Raw genomic sequence first — 7232 nt, forward strand, 5'->3', positions numbered from 1 at the left:
AAATCAGCATGGATTTGACCCACTGATATCCCAGATACACACAAACACAGCCAGGGACATGCTTTCCAGCCTCTCTGGAGCTGGCTGGAAATTTTTAGCCTGGAGGAACAAATGCGTCACCTGAACTTTTTCTTGCTCCCATTTCACCTCTTTCTGTCACTGAGGTCTGGAGCCACCTTCCCTTTTCCAAGCTTGGTGGCATCTTGTTTCGTTTGGTTCCTACTTCAGAGGAACCCCTGGGATTAAAAGGGCTACTGTGTAGGATGTGAAAATTGCAGAATATGAGTGTGGATTAGTATAGAAAACACATGCAGACCTTCACCTATTAGTGTGCATATACAAATGACCCTGCATAAAACCTGAACATATAAATGCTTATATATCATATATATATATATACATATGAAAATACATGCAATACATACATCATTGCATGTGTTTGCTCATATATATACATTTGTATGTGGCATATATACAGACATGTAGGTCTCTTCCATTCATGCTTTTTGTGGATGTGTTTATACATGCATGGGTGCAAATAGGCATAAATCCTACACACTGATATCACCTGTGTGCTCATATGCACACAGACACATTTGTCCCTCAGATATACAAAACAGATAGATAAACAGATAAACAGATAAACATACACATTTACAATTAGTAGGGAAAAAAGTGAAATAAAAACATAAAATCCTGGAGATTTTGCTTCCAGCTGTCTCTGTGATGGGGTTTTGCCCATTGCTCTGCCATGCATACAAGGCCCTATTGGTGCAGACAGTACTTGCTTGCCATGAATAGGGATCATTCAGAGCCCTCCATAAATGAAGTCTCTATGGCTGTTCTTGCTGAGGAAAATATAAAGTTTCTCTGTGTCATTTTGCTGCTAATTAGCAAAGAAAGATAAATACATTTCAGGTGAATATTTTCACTAGCAGAGGTTGGGGCACACAAGCAACATTAAAGCTTTGAAAATAAGGCAAGAGGCAAAGGTGTGCTGGATACTATAGGTCTGCATTTATACCTCTGTAAAAGCAGTGTTTATTTTTAAAATATGAAACATAATTTTTCCCCAGGCCTCCGAAAATGAAAACACTGGGTTCAATATTTCAAGAGGAAAATATGCATTTAAAGCTCTTCCCGAGCCCGCTTGCAACGTAAACAGACGAGCCATTAATGGCTCACGCCGGCCCCAGAGCGGCCCTGCCCTTCTGCAGAGCTGCTGTTGGAGGCTTCTCGTGTCTCAGTGCGAGGAAACGCCGCTCTCCCCACACCTCCTGCATGTCCGAGTCCCTCGGCTGAAGGAGCACTTGTTGTACAGCCCAGATCCTCACTTCTCTTCCTCTGCTGGAGAATCCCGGGCCTGACTTTCTCCTGCCAAAATCAAGTGCTTCAGCCTTGTGGCAAGCTGTGTAGCCAGGGAGATTTTTTCCCCCATGGTCCCGTTTTGTTATTATCCGAGTGCAGATGGAAGAGGAAAGGCACGTATGTGCTTTGTGTCATGGCAAGGAAGGGGGCAGGGAAAGGCAAAGCCTGTACCCACAGGGATTTTCTGGCTTGGGTTTGCAGCATGTTCCCTTGCTCTTCTGTGCTCAGATTATGGCCCTGCCTGGACTAGTCTCAGGCTGGAGGTGACAAATGTCATTTTTGGAGAAATCTCCAATATGCGACCTCTCTATAGGAATGGCCTGTTGAGCTCCATCAGCAGTGGCTGGGCGGAGGGGCTGGAGATGCTGGGGTTGTCTCATGACCACTGGTGTGAGGCTGTGCTCGCTGATGCCCATCGGGAGGCTCGGCTGCGATGAGTTGGCTGCAGTGCCTGGGTGTCACGGCACAGATGAGACACACTTAGAGACATGGCAGTGTGAAATGAAGCTCACCGTCAGTGCTTGAACCGCTGGGAGACTTCAGCTGGAAAATAATAAAATTGGAAGTGCTTAGTGGGGTAGAGAGCTTTGCACTGCCGTAACAAGTGACACAGCCAAGCTATAGCCAAGGCTTCTGCTTGCACAGATGAGACTGAATTAAAATCAATGCCTTTCCAGAGGCAGTCAGGGACAGCAGGAGGAAATTAGGAAACACAGCTTGTCCACCCCAGCATGACAGATCAGGAAAGTAAGCATCAGCCTCTGCATCCAAGCAGGAGATAGGCTTTCCTTCAGCACCTGCAAGCTCTGCATGATGCTCCAGCACACTGCAAACTTTGTGGTTTGCTCCTTGTGCTGTGCTCTCCTTCCCATCTTCCCTTGCTTTTCTAACTCATTTTCCTGTTTCCTAAAACCCCAATCCTACACTACCCTGCTGCTTGGTGCCTTCGTGCTTTGTATCATCACATTTGCCAGCCTAGGGATGGGGCAGGAAAGAGCACATCCCAGTTTAAGAAAAAGTATTACAAGGAAGCAAACCCATACTGATACAGGTAGTGATCAGCTGGGAAAGCTGCTGGCTTCTGCTGTCGTACAACAAGAAAGTCTGATGGCATAAACTGTATAAATTGAGATGCTTTCTCTATCATTATATGCATAACATTTCACAGGATTGTAGATTGGATGGAAAAAGCCAAGAAAAATGACATTTTAGTTCTGATAATGCAGAAACGCTTTGTTTTGATTTGGCATTTTAGTTTTCCAATTTCTTTTGTTTGTTTTCTTTTAAAAAGGCATTTTAGTTTTATATTTACATGTTTCCAATAAATACACCATTACCACATTTAATATGGCAGCATAAATGTCACGCTGCAATGAATTGAAATGACAAAATCAAAATGAATCAGTCCATAAGTCACTTCCATGCAAATGACCTAGCAGAAGGGAGTGGTTTTCTGTGCGAAAAAGGAAATCAGACCTCCAGGATGTCAGGACATTTCCAAATTTCCGCTAGGGTTCAGACAGAAGGCATTTAAAATGTTGGATTTTCCTTAAAAAGAAAGCACAGTGTTTGTAGCCCTGGGCTGTAAATACTTCCTAGAGGGAATCTGGCACTGTGGCTAAGTCACGCCAGTTGGCCATGGAGGCAGCAGAGCAAGGAGAGTGCTTGGGAAGAGACAAGCAGCCAAATCCTGAGTAGTTTACTGTTGAGTTTTATTTCACTCTAAACAAACGTGGTGGTTGTAGTAAACACAGCTTTCTTGCCCGCCAGCCACCAGAAAACTCCTACATTTAGCAAAATACTCAGTAATTTTTCTGTCTTTTTCAGGTTTCCTTTGATGTTCCCATGTGAGTGTTTCTGAGATGGATTCATAGCCTCCATTTTTCAAATACTCAGAGAAATAGTTACAAAAGCTGCCATTTAGTCAAAACTCCAGTTCCCATGTTTTATCCCTGCAGTGTTTCTGTACAAGTTAGGGGACTGGAGGAGTCCCTCCCAGTCTGCTTCTTTATCAGAAAAGTTATTTGCTGCACCACCACTGTACTGCAGAAGTGATATTTACAGCAGTGGGATCAGTATAAAGTATAAAACAAATGATGTAAAGGGTGAAAGACTGGAGAAAGGAATGGCTTTAAATACAGTCCTTTTGACAACTCAAGATCAAAAGAACCACTGTTTATCCTTTAAGCTGCAAATGGCTGGCAAATATCCTCCTGCTCTGATGCTGTAAATAGTAAATGCTGTTTATGGCTAGTCAATGTTTATGTGTTTTATGGGTCACATTTATTTCAGAGAGATTGTTTTCATTTGCCGTGTTAACCTTGCCCACATTCCCCTGAGGCCAACGTTGCCTCCTGGGCGCTATTCCTGGCCCTCCGGCAGACCACCACCTGCAGAGCTTTGGGCAGATCCCTTCATGCCTTGACTTTTCCACCTGGGCAGTGCCACCAGTGCTGGCCTGGCCCAGAAGGCTCTGTCCCTCTAAACTGCTTGAATGAAGCAGCAGGAGAAGACTTACTACCTGTGAAGATGAAGGTCACCATGTGGGCAGTTTTTCTTCTCCAAGGTGAATGAGCCAACATAGCAGAACAAAGCAAACCTTTCAAACAGACCAGGAAAGGTCTGTGTAGTAATAAAGACTGTGGGATCAGACGAGAAGAGCTTTATGAATTAAGTTTCACCAGCAGAAATGTTGCAGAAATCCTGTGGACAGACAGAGGGATGAGGGAGATCCTCAGCTGGAGTCCATGGGGCATCTGGCCTGATGGATGGATGGGCACACAGACAAAAACAGAGACAGCACAAGGATTTGGGTTGATGCATGACCACGCTTGTCAGTGTCTGTCATTCTGGGCCACCACTGGGGACTTCAGTTGCAGCGACTTCGTTCGACTGATGTAAGTAATTACTTTAATGAACTGTCTGCAGGAACGCTAAAGAAAAAAAAAAAAAAGACTTTTAATGATGTTTGATTAATGCAATTATAATGGCACCTGTCCCAGGCTCTAGGGTCTGATCCTGGCAGGTTTGTAGGTGCCACTCAAAGCAGCAGGAATGAAGGCAGGGAGAAAGCCCAGCCGGGCAGCCCCGTCTCCCTGCGGTGCAGGGCGGTCTGCGGTGACAGGGTGCTGGAGAAGCGCCACGCATCCATCACCGGGATTCCCTCAGCTGCTGCAGAGCCAGTCAGCACGTGGGCTTACATCAGCCTGAGGAGGTGCCAGGGAATGCCGCCAAGTTGCTGTCTTTGCCCTCTTCAAGGTCTATTTATATGTCCCTCTGATGGACATCAGGATACCCTTGGGCTAGGAGAGCCCTTTCCATCATAGTGGGCGCTATGACTAGTTCTGCCTGGTTTTGAGCGCTGTCGTTCCTGTCGCATTATGCACTGTTTTTGCCAAGTTGCTAGCAGTTACATCACGTTTCCAGATGCCATTTCAAAGTCTGATAGCAGCCGGCACCAGAAAAATGCTTCCAATCCTCCCCGGGCTCTACAGCCCCTGTACCGCCTGCCAGCTTGGTGATGTTTACCCTCCAACGCGATTTGTAGAATCAGAACTTTTACTGAATTTCTGTGCCAAATCTCTGACAAAATTATGTGGCCTGGATGGCTGGGGCAGCTCATGGTGGTTTTCTTCATCAGAAAACTCTCCCAATCACTGGACAGGTTTATCAAACATCTCACTATGAGGCTGTGAGTGGCAGATGGGAGGATTTCCAGCACTTGTCTTGGGTTCGCAGCACCATCCCAGTAGGACCAGCATAAGCCTGAGGAAAGGTGCCTCAAGTAGAACTACCTTCTGTCAATAAAACAGACAGCCATGAGGATGACCTGCAGGCAGCCTTTAGGGATTTGCTTGCACCTTTAGAGGCCTTTCTTGCAGTCTCAAGTACTGAGCCTGGTTCTCAGAGCAGCCCAGGACCACCCTCACCTGTTTTGCAGTTTCCTTTCCTCCTCTGAGTGGTCCCATTATATTGCAGGAGCTGTTTCCTTTTCCTTCATGCTTCAGTTTCCCTTTCTGTGGCATAGGCAGAACAGCGAGGTGTATTTGGTTTAGCTTCTTTTCTTCAAGCGTGTAGTGGGTTTATGTGGCAAGGTTTTGGTAGCAGGGGGCCATAGGGGTGGCTCCCTTAGCCACCCCTTTTTATTACAAAGCAGAGGGAGAGGCCTTCACTGACTGAAGGCAATGGCACAGGATGCTAGGAGAAGAAAAATAAATTAAACCCAACAGAAGTGCTCAAAGCAAAGTGCAAGACAGCACAGACACTTAAAACAAAATGCCCTCTTCCCACTCATGTCAAACACATTTCCAGCTGCCAAGTTCCCTAATTTTCATTCTGCAAAAGGGGAAATGGGAGAGGGGAAACCAAAACCAAAAGCTTTTTCTTCAGTTCAGGTGGGGGAAAACCACAGTCAGACAGGGAATCTAACGGACATCTCTGGAGTCCCAGAGCATCTCTGCCCCCATGAGATGCTGCTGCTTCTGCAGGTGGTTCTGTCCCTCTCACTTATCTGGCCTGCCAGTACTGACATTATCAGCTCAATGCTCTATCTGTAGCAAAGAATTGCTGCTCATTTCTCTTCTGCTTTAGGGAAAAAAAAAAAAAAAAGAAAAAAAAAAGGAAGTGCAGAGCAGCATTAAGCATATCTGTGTGAATTGGTTCGCAACCTATTTTAGAGAGACTCACATCCATAAATCAATCAGTTCAGAGGTGAAAAAACAGTGCAACAGTAGCATATTAAAAAGAGTCTTTTATCAGTCTCAAAAACAGCATTGATAGTGCCATCATCTGACTTCTTAGCAAACTGGTGACAGCTCGTGTTTGGTTTGTGTTGGCCAAATCATCTAACATTTCAGAAAACCAAAACCATTTCCTGTCTAGAACTCAGCCCTGACCTGGCTGGAAACTCACAATAAATCTATACATTTTATCAGATTGTAGGTTTTTCTGAGCCAGGCTTTCACAGGGAGCTATTCTGAGCCCCTCAGAGAACACAGTGCACGAAGCAGAGACCGTCTGGCTTGCTGAAAGCCACAAAACATCAGGTTCATTTAGAAGATCAGGTGTATACCTGGAGGCTTGACTGCTCATGCACTTTGAAACAAACCTCACCTCAATGAGATGCTGAGTGTATTTTAGTTACTTCAGTTCTGTTATCAAAGTCAACTAACCCAAGAGGCTTGGGGCGTTCTAATTAACGGGAATTTAATTAGGAGCAGAATTTGAGCCACTTAAAGAGATGAGAAAGGATTATTAACACCATTCAGATGGATCACATTGAGGAACTCTCTTCAGTTTATAAGCCAAGTAAAACTACCTGCATTTCTCCTAACGAGGCCTTGGGCAGACCCAGGCCTGGTTGATGGCAGGCAGTGGGGTGAAGATGTCACACCCCACCTCGGCACCTACAAAGGGAGGGACTGTGCTTCCAAATACCTCCCTAAACAACTAACAAGGGGGGAGGCTCCACACAGGTTTGTGCCTTGGAGGTCACCCAGCCCCATTCCCCCTCCAGACCTGGCCTCGAGGACTGCAGCCATAGGGGCTGGTAGCTGATGGGATTGGAAGCAGCCAGTTTCAGCATCCAGCCTGGTTTTCAGGACCGTAACCAAGAAGACAGACAGGCGATGACTGGAAGGTGTTGCAGACTAATGATTATTCATATTTTCAAAACCAAGGTTTTCTCTCTCCACCTGATTAAGCAAGAAATTGGGTTGGAACTTGATGCAAGAAGCTGATTCTTCACCTATTTCTGAGAAGTTTCCTGGCTGAATTTTGGGTTGGTCTCTTGCTCACTAGTCACAATTAAACAAATGCCAAATTTAGGATCAGATCTTTTCTGTTTGTGACTGCTCTAGGATTTT

The sequence above is a fragment of the Aythya marila genome (genome assembly GCF_965140915.1).
Source record: "Aythya marila genome assembly, chromosome: 22".
Classification (NCBI taxonomy): Eukaryota; Metazoa; Chordata; class Aves; order Anseriformes; family Anatidae; genus Aythya; species Aythya marila.